At 33.0% G+C, this 13,035-nt stretch overlaps 1 long non-coding RNA gene across 4 annotated transcripts; it reads left to right on the top strand.

The window, feature by feature from the left end:
* The first annotated feature begins 1,557 nt into the window (after positions 1–1,557).
* Positions 1,558–8,330, top strand: LOC107887009 (uncharacterized). 4 transcript variants are annotated; one of them, XR_005904475.1, is made up of 5 exons: positions 1,558–2,140; positions 2,213–2,319; positions 2,399–2,461; positions 2,544–2,896; positions 8,000–8,330. It is a non-coding gene; the product is annotated as an uncharacterized lncRNA (long non-coding RNA). The 4 variants fall into 4 exon arrangements; XR_001680965.2 differs by lacking the exon at positions 8,000–8,330 and adding an exon at positions 7,092–7,343; XR_001680964.2 differs by having other exon boundaries at positions 1,597–2,319; positions 8,000–8,237.
* Positions 8,331–13,035: the final 4,705 nt, after the last annotated feature.

Raw genomic sequence — 13,035 nt, 5'->3', positions numbered from 1 at the left:
GCTCCAAAGAGCCATATAACGAGACGCTCATAAGAGCTACAGTGTGCCCACAACACATGCAGGATCACAACCAATCAGAATGCTTCAAATAGCTATTAACAGAAATCTCGCAGGAACTATATAACGGGAAGCTCGAGAGGACTAATAACAAGAAGCTCTTTCGAGCTGTGGTGTATCCGCAACATATGCAGGACCATAACCAATTCGAGAACCTGGTATCTATTGAAATTTCATCTATTCAAACGGAACTTAACATTTACCAGGCTCTATCGGATATGTAATCAATTTCATATAAATAACAATTTCACAATTCACATATACAACATTCATTTCAAACATATAAATATACACAATTTAGTTACACGAACTTACCTTAACAAGTGTTCATGTATTTGTAATCTACTAATCTGATACCATCTCTTTTCCTCGTTCTAATTTCGTATTTGGTCTATCCAAATCTATATGAATGAATTTAACATCAATTCATATTCAATTTAATTCAATTCACACTTTAGGCAGAATTACTATTTTGCCCCTATACTTTTAATTAATTCTAATTTCGTCTTTAGATTCGGAAAATGAAATTCATGTAATTTAATCCTTATTCCAAACCTAGCCGATTTTTACATGTAACATTAACAGCCCATGTCTTTCATAAAATTCAGAATTTTTCTATGAATTTTACAACTTTTCAATCCCTAAATCATAATTTCATCAAAATTCCCTTTACAAAAGTTGTTTATCTAACAACAACCTTTCATTTTCTACCATAAAATTTCATAATTCAACTATATTTATCGATGGTAAAATCCTACCACTTTGATAAATTTACAAATTAATCCCCGAGATAGTTAGATTAAGCTATTACGATCTTAGAAATATGAAAATGATTAAAAACGGGACAAGAAAACATACCTAATTAAGCCAAAATAGTTTGCTTGAGTTCAACACCCATAACTAGGGTTTCCATGTCTTTAATTTGGGAAAGATGATATAAAATGATGATATTTCTTATTTAATTAAGATATCATCTTTTATTATTTCATCTTTCCAGTTTAGTCCTTTTCTTTATTTAATTTTCCATGGAAGATACATCATACTTATCTACTAACTCCTCGTAATGGTTTATTTTCCATATAAGGACCTCAAATTTTGAATTCCATAGCTATTTGATACTTATAGCTACTAGAACTCAACTTTTGCATTTCATGCAATTTAATTCTTTTACCAATTAATCATGTAATCGGTGAAATTCTCTTAACAAATTTTTTATACGATATTCCTATCATACGGTAGACCATAAAATAATTTTAAAATAATTTTTCTTACGGACTCAGATTTGTTGTCCTGAAATCACTATTCCGATTTCACTGAAAACGAGCTGTTATACTTTGTGGAATTTCTAGTATGTAATGATATATATATTTTTTTGAAACTTCAAACTGGGCTTTATTAATGGGAAATGAAATACAAACAGATCCTAAAAAAGAAAAAGACAACTTTTCAAACTTAATCAAATTAAAATCGGTCCAATGCAACAGAGCCCAAAACTAAAAAATCTAGATATTTTCCTAGAAGTCTAGAGAATTCCTAATTATTGCTTCTAATTAATGCCCAGTCAGAAACTGTCGAACCTTGTCTATTCATCTAGAAAACTCATTACTTTTCTTTGCTTTTGACGATTTAGTATATGGAAAGGAGTTCTTCAAAACTGATACCTCTACTTCCCTTGCTTTCCTCTTATGTATTTCTTCTTCATTTCCTCTTCAATCTAGTTCCTTTCTCCATTCGATCTGGTTTTGTTTCTCAGCATATTCTGGGCCTTTATTTCTACGTATAACTCTTCCTTCCTTTTTAGCGATTCTGTTGCCACTGTATCGCGAGAGCGTTTCTCGATTTTGGTGTATACTTGAATATGACACTCCTAGATCTATTTAGTTTCTACTTAATATCGTGAATATATGTTCCAATACATGATCGATCTTGACTCTCTGACAAACATTTCTTTATTATTGTGAGGGAATCACCTTCTATGATGATCTTTGGCCATTCTTGTTCTACTCCTATTTGGACAGCTTTTCGACATACAATTACTTCAGCAGCAAAGGTGGACGGTACATCGTGGTGAACCTCTGAGTAGGTGAGTAAAACGACTCCTTCAGTGTTTCTAACTACAACTCCTGAAGCAGATTGTTGATAAGTCGAATCATAGGCACCATCAAAATTAATTTTGAAGAACTCGCTAGGTGGCTGAGTTCATCTTTTTTATTCCTCTTGTCGCACTGGCTTTGCCTTTTCAAGACCATTAAGTTCAACAAGGTAGTTATTAATGAAGTTCACTATTACTTGCCTTGTGCTGATTTTTTACTCATGTACTCTTTTGTTTCTTTCACCCCAGATATCCCAAAGGCCATAGCAGAAGAGTCTATTCTGGCACACATTAAACTGACCAGAGGCCCAGGTAATCTATTGTAAAAAATCCATGTCTGGATTCATGAGAATATTTTGAAGTTTTAATAGTGTCCAAACTTCTATTGTGACAGGGCATATTCTGTCGGTTGTTTCATTCCTTTCTCCGCACTGGGGACAGTCTTTGTTACTGATCAGTTTTCGGTGTTGTATATTAACCTTCGTAGGCAAATAGTTCTATGCAATTCTCTATACTGTAATATTTATTTTGGTCAGTAAATTTAGTCGCCATAGTTTTTTGTAAAAATCCCCGTATTTGGTTTGTAAAGCGTAAGCTCTATGAAATTAATCAAAGATTTGTAATAGTTTATAGGCACTGCGTACCGAGAATTCCCCTGAATGATCACCTCCCCACACAAGCAGATCGTCGTGAGGTGTGCTTGCTAAAGGTATCTAGAGAACTTTTCCAGCATCGACCGTTGAAAAGGTATTGTTGATGAGTTCTCTGTTCCATTTTCACGCAGTACTGTTGATTAGCTCACTAACTTTTGCATCTTGCATAGTATTAACAACTGAAGATACTTTAAAATTAACAGCATCTGGAATCCACGCATCATCATTAATGGAAATATTTGAACCTGTACCAACCCTCCAGCACATACCTTTTCCTAAAATACCCCTTACTGCCTATATGCTTTTCCTAATACAGGAGCTAGTTTTTCCCAATCGAGAATTTAAAAAGTGATCATTCGGAAAATATTTTGCTTTAAAAACTTGTGTGACCAATGAATCCTGATTATTAGTAATCCTCCATCCTTGCTTAGCTAGTAGTGAGATATTAAATTGCGACATATTCTTGAAACCCATACCCCATTCCTCTTTTAATCGGCACATATATTTCCATTGACACCAATGTATCCCTTTTCTACGCTGCCCTTTTTGCCACCAGAATTTCGAAAAAATATTTTCCAAATCCCCCACAAAAAGATTTTGGTAGGAGAAAACATGACATAGCATATGCTGGAATTGCTTGAAGCACTGACTTGATAAAAACCTCCTTACCCCATTGTGACAATAATCTTATGCTCCAACTATCAATTTTTGATTTAATTTTATTCTTTATATTCTGAAAAGCTTCCTTTTTTTGTCTGTCTACTACATTAGGGAGTCCAAGATATTTTTCTAGATTTGTTGAGCATCTCACCCCTAATACTCTTGATACCTCCACTTTGTCTCTTTTTGTTGTATTTGAGCTATAGAAAACTGTTGACTTACTCAAATTCACACATTGTCCTGAACACTATCCGTACTCTTTCAAGATAACTTTTAAGATTCGTGCTCCTTTATTTGTCGCTTGGCCAAACATTATACTATCATCTGCAAACAATAGGTGGGAAATCGTTGGCCCTCTTCTACTTACTTTTACTTCTTTTGGAAAACCATCAGTTGTCGCCATTCTTATTAAAGACGAGAGTCCCTCACTGTATATTAGAAATAGAAAAGGGCTAAGTGGATCACCTTGACGGAGCCTTTAGGTGGGTTTAGAAGCAATTCCTCTTCTTCCATTGATGTTGACTGTGTAGGAGGCTGTAGAGATACATTTCATAATCAATGAGACCCGTTCCTTTGCATATCCCATTTTCAGCATAACTTCCTTTAGAAAAACCTATTCAACTCTTTTTCCCCGGTCTGTTTTTTCTGCAATGTGTGAAAGAGTTCATAAGCTATGAGCACGTTATCTGTAATTAGTCTTCCTGGAACAAAAATACTTTGGGCCTTGTTTATGCTTCTTCCAATGACCCCCTGAAAACGATTAGCAATTGTTTTTGCCACAATTTTGTATAAAACTATGCATAGGCTGATAGGTCTGAAATTAGCTAGACTTGTAGGTTTTGGTAGTTTTGGGATAAGCACAATATCGGTAAGATTTACTAAATCAAGATTCTTTCCATCATTCAGAATTCCCAAGCAAAATTTCTCAACATCCTTACCTACAATGTGCCAGAATTTTTGAAAAAATAGTGCTTAAAAACCATCATGAAATGGCGCTTTAGTAGGCCCCATTCCTTTCAAAGCTGAAAAAACCTCTTTTGCTGTAAATGGTGCAATTAAAACTGCATTTATATCAGCTGAAATACTAGTATTTATTCCTTTTAGTATATGGGATAAATTTCCCACACCCTTCGATATGAATAGATTTTGGAAATAATTTGAAGCAGCCTCATTAATTGCCAACTCATTAGTGATTTCCTGTCCTCCATCGTCTTCCAGCCTATTTATAGTATTTATTTGTTTACGTACTAAAGCATACTTGTGAAAAAAGGCTGTATTCTTATCCCCTAATTGAAGCCAGTTAGCTCGTGCCCTTTGTTCCCAGTACATTTCATCTTTGTCAATCTCCATATTGAGTCGAATCTTAGTATCGATCAGCTTTTCCATAGTGATATTATCTCTGTCGCTTGCCATTAATTCTTCAAGGTCCTTTGTGAGCCTGTTCTTTAAACCAACTCGTTCTTTCTTTATTACGTTAGCCCACCCCACTAGGCTGAATTGTAGCCTATCTAGTTTTTTGCATATAGATCCATCCGAAGACTCCCACGCTCTTCTAACCTCTTGTTCAAAAGATTCCTCCATTGTCCACTATGCCTCGAATTTGAAACTTTGGCTTCCATTATTACTTTTCCCATTATTAGTACTTATAAGTAAGGGGCAGTGATCTGAAATCGTATGCGTTAAATGATGAATAGTTCCATTTAGAAAAAGTCGCATCTATTTCTCATTTGCCACGCCCCTATCAAGTCTTTCTTTAATATTTGTTTCCGGTAAGTTTCCACGCTCCCATGTAAACCAAACCCCCATGTAACCCACATCTATTAATTGATATTCATTAAGAACTTCGCGAAAAGCTCCCATTCTTTTTTCTTCCCTCGGTTGGCCACTACTTTTTTCAAAAGAGTACATTATTTCATTAAAATCACCACAAACTAGCCATGGATGGTTTTGATGTAATGGCGTAAATTCAATGTTATCGAAACAGTGGTTTCGTAACCACAAATCCGATTTAAAGAGAAATTTATTTCAATATTTTTGCTTGAAAATTTATATGATAGGAAAATCGTATGAAAATATTGATAGGAAAATTTTATCAATTTAGTGATTAGTTAGAAAAAGAAATTATTGAAGAAATTGGGTAAAATAAGGTATCGGGACCTCTATCTCGTAAAACCGAGTCAAAAATAATTTTATAAATATTTATGAAATGTTATTAATGTTGTATTAAAATTTCGTTAGGAAATTTTAATGTTTGGGTAGTCAATTAAATGAAAAGGACTGAATTGTAATAGGTGTAAAAGTTGCTAGAGTGATTAAATAGCTTATTAGTCTAATGAGAAAGGATATAAAAGGAAATTAGACCCAAAATTTATTTGGGCTGGACGGCAAGGGTATGAAATCAGCAGAAAAATTGATAAATTAAGGGTAAAATTGGAATATTACAAAATTAACTAAATAAAACTAGGACTAAATAGGAAATATCTAGATTTCTCTTCATTTCTCTTCAATTCCAGCAGCTAAAAACGCCATAGGAGGGTTCTCTAAGCTGGTATTTCATAATTTTTGCACCAAGTGAGTTAATCCTTGCCTTTTTCTTGTAATTTTTGTGTTTCTAAGACTTTTACAACTAGATCCTACTATTAAATTCATTAGTTTTTAATTTCATGGATGAAATTTAAAGTCACCATGGTTGAGTGCTGTAAGTTTATGATGAAATAGAATGAAATTAAAGCTTTAACTTGTTTATGAGATGATTTTATTAGGCAATTTCAATGGAAATTGATTTTTGGGACCTAATTGTGAAAATGTTTGGAATTAAAGTCTATTGCTGAAATTATGATTCCTAAAGGTTGTAAACTAGTTTAAGGTGATAGAATAAAATGTTAATTGAGAAAAATCAGCTCAATTGAGAGGCTAATTGAGTAGGGACGAAATTATCATTTATTAAAAGCTTAGGGGAAAAATGGTAATAAACAGCTTGCACTAAAACAGTTTGGACAGCAGCAGTAGACTAACTTTGAAAAATCACCAAAAATTGTAGGAATCGAATTAGAAGATGAAAAAAATATGGAATTAAAGCTTATCGAGTCTAGTTTCTCATAGAAGAAATATTGTAAGCAATGGATTTGTAAATTTTTATATATAATGAATTATGTGAGACAAGGTCAGAATGAATTCGGGTTCCCCTGTTCTGACTTTGAAAAATTATAAAAAATTGAATAAAAATAATTAGGGACTTAAATTTATATGTCTAGAATTATGAATGAGTCTATTTTTAATAGAAACAAACAAGAACATCATTTGAATTCTGTATAAAGAGATAATTTATTTTTAGTGAAGAAGGGTCAGAACTATTAGACAACAGAACAGAGGTGACTTTGAAGAATAAAATGTACTGGTTGGCTAAACTGAAAATTCTGAAAATTTTATGGTAAAAATATATATGAGTCTAGTTTCAGGGAAAATTAACGGATCTTAATTTGGAGTTCCGTATCTCAAGTTATAAATAATTTAGTGACTATGACTCAAGTAGACAGCTTTGAATGAACTATAAATAATAGTTGAATTATAGAGAATGTTGCATATGAACATGAAATGTATTAAGTTGATAATTAAATTTATTTATTTAGATCCAGAAGATTCAAATACGAAGCTAGATCGAGGAAAGGAAAAAGTTCGGGATTAATAGATTTTTACTGTTTACAAACAAGTATCAAGGTAAGTTCATGTAACTTGAATTATATTCTTAAATACTTGAGATTGTATGTTATTGATGTGAATATGATTTGTGTGTTCATTGTATGAAAATTAATGAAACATTGATATATTTGATAAAATGGGAAGAAATCCCGGTTGAATGAAAGGAAAATTCGATGGATCTCTGAAAAGGAATTGACGGTAAAAAGGATCTAGCCCGGACGGGTGATCCTATCCTGATATAGCCCTCCCGAAGAATATGTGTAAAATGGATTTAGCCCGGACAGGTAATCCGAATTAGGGTCTGAATTTAGCCTGGACTGGTAATTCAGATCCAAGCTCATTAGAGTAATTGTCGTTGCAGGGGATTTAGCCTGGACTGGTAATCCCGACAATACTCTATGAGTTTATATTGCAGGGGATTTAGCTTGGACTGGTAATCCCGCTGCAAAGTTGAGGTTCGCGAGAGTGTGCTCTCTGAAATGGAAATGTGCGCACATGAATATGAATTGACGGACCCGGAATTGTACACTAAAAGTGTACCTCTGAAAATCCATCGAAATTTCGATAACTTCAACGGGATAAATATGAAAAATAATAAGGGAATGAAAATCATGGTATTGATGAGTACATCAATCATGGTATATATATATTATTGATACATGGAAATTATTGTACTAACTTGAATGTTGAGTTTGTGCATGTTAGGGTAATAATGCATTGAATGGATATATGAATGTTTATTATATTGTATTGAAAATATTAGGTAAGTATAATTCTTGTTACATGAGCTTACTAAGCACAAAGTGCTTACCCCGTTTCCTTTTTCCCTGTTTTGTAGTGTTAAGAGCTCGGAGGTCGGATTTGGTCGGAGACACATCACACTGTCAACCTCAGGATTTCGGTATATAAAGAAACTTTATTTTGGAAATCAATGGCATGTATAAGCTAACAAAGTAAATGTTAATGTGAAATGAATGTAAAGTTAGCCATTAGTATGGTTAACAAACCTGGTTATAGATGTGTGATGACGTTATCTTATATAAATGTATGAATCTATCATGAAAATATGTTGAATTGAAAAAAAAAAATTAATTCGTAAACTCCGGTAATGCCTCGTACCCTATTCCGGCAATGAATACGGGTAGGGGTATTACATTTGATCTTTACCCAATTGCCTTAATATATTCCATAAGGCGTTCTTATCCTGAACATAAGGCGAGCCATAAAATCCTGTAAATCTCCACTCTTCATTGACATTTTCCTCCTTTACCATTACATTAATATGACTTCTTGAGAAATTTTTGAGAACTATAGTAATTCCTGTTTTCCACGCCATACAAATTCTCCCTCTAGACCCTTCTGCTCCTACATCAATTCCATTTTCAAAACCACATCTCCTCCTAATTTTTCCATGCACTTTCCATCAATTTTGGTCTTCATAAGGAAAACCATCCGGGACTTATGTTGGTTCAGCAAATACTGAAGCCTTCGAGTTGCCTGTGGACTCTCCAATCCACGAACATTCCAGCATATGGTTTTCATTGTGCCCGGTCGACATGCCTCTTGGTAGCCGCCGATCTATATTGGTGAAAATCATAATTCTGAAGGAAATATTCATCCGAAAAAATTGTATCTTTTGTAGTTTGACATTCTTTGGCTTCATACTTCATTCTTTTTGTTTCATCTTCACGAGAGAATCCTGGATCATCTCCTTCAAAAGCAATCTCTTCCGATTTCCTTTTCCACAATATACTTTTGCCATTAAAAGCGTCCACCCCTCTTTCTATCTCGATTCGCTTCCAACTCACTTTTTTTGCTAATTTCATAATTTCTGTAGAGTTTTTAATTGCCCCAGTCGCCTTATCTTCAACATCTATTTTACCCTCCTGCAGCTTCAACGCTAGCTCTTTATCTGTGCCTTGTGAATTAACTTGGGACATAATATTATTTCCTTCACTTGTAAGTTTAATTCAGGAGAATTCTCAGTATTTCCTACGTATAAACATTGGGGCAACATCTTTTTTGAACTGGCATTAAACGCTAGACTCTCTCTTCCAACTAATTTTAATTCTGCTTTCAAAGTTAGTGAAAAAGGAGGATCAATTCTAATTTTGTTTCTTTCTTCAGGTGTAAACTCTTGGCACTCCATGAGCCCATGCCCTATCCTTCCACAACCAAAACAGAATGTAGGTAATTTTTTATATTTAAAAGGAATCCAGGACTTACTTTGATTTTTTGTTGAGACGAAAATACCCCTTCACAAGGGTTTTTGCACATCAAGCTTGACTCTCAGCCGACAGAATTCCCCAATTGTTTCAGATCTGAAGACGCCTCCAAAAGTAACCTCTATAGCATACATCAAATCTTTTTTTATCAAATTCTGGAGAACATGGTCCAATCTTTATCCAAAAAAGGGATGAATTAAGTCGGATTTGACTTCTTTCTATCAATCTAATCAACCGATCAAAATGTAATGAACCAAAAGTTACGGTATCGAAAATTGAGTTTGAGTACTGTTTCCATGAAATTAATTCATGAATATTTATTAGAAATATTTATGAATTATAGTTGAATGGTTATTTAGTGTTTAATTAAGTGAAGTAGCTTGAATTTAGTTTAAAGGACTAAATTGCATACGGTATAAAAGTTTAATTATAGATAAAGATTAGTAAATGGACTAATCTAGCAATTAGACCCTAAGTGCCATGTGTGTGAATGTATGATATAACATGTGTAATAGTTAGTAAAGATATTAAATGTGTTAAAGTAGTTTTTCTTATAGATTAAGTTATTTTATTAGAATAATATTATATTATTAATATTATTATATTGAATATAGATTTATGAGTAAGTTAAAAAAAGAAAGAAAGAAAGAAAGATAGAAAGAGTTACGGAGAGCAAATGTGAGAAAGAAAGAAAGAAAGAAAGAAATAGAAAAGGGAAATTTGAAGATTAAGGCCCTAAAGCTTGATTGGTAAGATGCTTTAGCTTATTTTCTTATAATTTTTATGTTTATGGATGCCTAATTCAAAGTTCTACATGTATGAGGTTAAAATGAAGAAAAATAGAAAATTTTTAGATATTGATTTAGTTGAATAAATTGAGGTTTTATGGGTTAAATCGATAGAAATTGAAGTTAGAAGTGAAAATTGAGTGATTTATTAAAAGAATTCTAAGTTAGGTTTAAATAGGGATTAAGTTGAATAGAGCTCAAAATTTATGTTTTATAATGAATTTTATGAGTTAGAAATTGTTAATGAGTTGATTAAAAGAGAATATGAAGCTTAAGTTAAAGAAAAAAAGATTAGTAATGGAAAAAGGACGAAATTGGAATTTTTGTAAAAGTTTGATAGAAAGTGAAAATGTGTTTTATGAATTAGTATATTGATGATTTTTAATTGTATGATTGTTAGTAGCAAACGTAGCACCAGATACGTCATCAAAGAAGGGAAAAGAGAAAGTGAACGAAGATATCGATTAAATTCGATAAATAGTGGTTTGTATTTCTATAAACCGAGCTTAATCGTTATTGCTATATTTGATATTTATATTGTATGAAAATGTGAATGAGGTAAGTATTTTTACCATATTGAAATGAATGTGATTTTGAATACCCTATTAACAGTGCCGGGCTAGTCGGATATAGTTGACATGTCATAGGAATTGGAAGTATTGGGATATTCCGACATTGAGTCGATGAGACACTATGTGTCGACTACTGTTAAAGTTCCGGATTTGTTCCGATGAAGTACTTTATGTACTATAATGTTAAAGTTCCGGATTTGTTCCGATGAAGTACTTTGTGTACTATAATGTTAAAGTTCCGGATTTGTTCCGATGAAGCACTATGTGCTTATCCCGGAGTGTGGGTTGGATCCGTGTATCCGTTAGTGTCCGAGTTATGTTAATAAGGGTAAATAAAGTAAATGTTATTAAAGTACTGATTGATATTGAATAATAGCAATAATGTGTTTGAATTACCATGTTTTAAAGTTGATTAAGCTATTGTTTATAGAAATACCACTGAGAGTATTCTCAGCGTACGGTTTGCTTCTGTGCGCAGGCTAGGTATGAAAGTATAATGACTTAGCATACAAGCCGATCCCCGAACTCAAATTGGTGAAGTTTCTGTCTTTTTGGAAAATGGCATTGTACCTAGGATGTCTTTTGGTCATTTTGAAAGTATCTAAGTTGTTAAGTGATATTTTGGTATGTTTTGTAAATGTTACCAAAACCCTAAGTATGGTATGTTTTGATATGTTAGTGAAGAGTAATAAGAGGAAGTGTTGGTAAATATTGTAGAGAGAAGAAATGAAGATGTTATAAACTTAGTTATCAACATTTTATACTAAAACAGATTTGGACAGTAACAGTAGTCCAACTTTGAAAATATACCAAAAATAATATAAAGTGAATTAGATGATGAATAAAATATGTAATTGAATCTTAATGAATCTATTTTTATATGGAAGAAACAAAATAGGTAAAAGAGTTGTAGTTTATGAGATATTTACGTTATGGTGAAACAGGGTTAGAGCAATTTCTGGATTCCCTATTTTGACTTTATAAATTCACCATAAATTGTGTATTAAGAATTATGACTAAAAATTTATATGTATAGATTCCTCATTGAGTCTATTTTTAATTGAAACAAATGGAATAGTCATTGGATTTCTGTACAGGAAGAAATTTGATTCGTAGTGCACAAGGGTCAGAGTAGCCGAACCCTGAAACAGGGGAGACTTTTTCTAATAAACTATACTAATTGGCCCGACCAATAATTCTAGAAAAAAATTAGTAAGTAGATATATGAGTCTAGTTTCAGGGAAAATTTATGGAATTGGATTTCGAGTTTCGTAACTAGAGATATGATTTTTTTAGCGACCGTGACGCAGATGGATAGTTTACTACGAAAACTGTTTAAGTGCTAAGATAAGTTTTGTAATGTCTCTTGCTTGACTCCGGCAACGGTCTCGGGTAGGGGGACGTTACACAAAAATTATTAAATTTTTCCAAAATAGCCATCGCTGCCCCTCTATAACTAATTCCAAATCTTCTTCGCTTTCAAACATGATCAAAAATAGATTCTGCCCTTCCAATTTAATCTCAAACTTCTTTCTTGTCTTCCAAATACTTTTCATCTGTGCCCGAAAACTATCTGGATTATAGAATTTCTTCATCCATATTGTGCACAATAAGGTTGGTTTTTCACTTGGTACCACCATCGAGCTTTTGACTGATAATTGGATTAGTTCCTCCGCCAGAAGGGAGATCTCATCTCCTTTAAAACCCTCTGAGCCACCACTCTCCTCCATCCTAAGCCACAAAAATTTGTTCTCTCTAGGATACTAAGCAAAGCACTCTTGGCTAGGGTTTATACTCAAATAATATTTGTAATACCCCATACCCGTACCTGAGACCAGGATAGGATACGAGGCATTACCGAGATTTTCAGAATAATTTCAATTAATTTATATTATTTAGTATTCATTTTCATGTTTCATTTAACATCCTTTTTCATATATTCAATTCAAACGTCATATATAATACGATACAATATTTAAATTGTCATATTTACATGCTCATTCAAGATATACGAACCTACCTGACTAAATTGCAGAAATACCAAGATTTAGGGACATATTGGTAATTTACCATTTTCCCAAATTTCACCCAATCTTAAATTGATAATTTCATTCAATTTATTAATTTAGATAATAAAACAATTCATTCCTTTCAATTTAGTCATTTTTGACATTTTTACAAAATTACCCCTAAAGTTTTACTTTTATTCAATTTAGTCCCTGAGCTCAAAACATGCAAATTAGCCATGCTAGCTGAATATTCATATATATTTTCCTCCTCCTCCTCTCC

Source organism: Gossypium hirsutum, chromosome A11 (genome assembly GCF_007990345.1).
Source record: "Gossypium hirsutum isolate 1008001.06 chromosome A11, Gossypium_hirsutum_v2.1, whole genome shotgun sequence".
NCBI lineage: Eukaryota > Viridiplantae > Streptophyta > Magnoliopsida > Malvales > Malvaceae > Gossypium > Gossypium hirsutum.
This window is presented reverse-complemented; position numbering and strand designations above follow the sequence as displayed.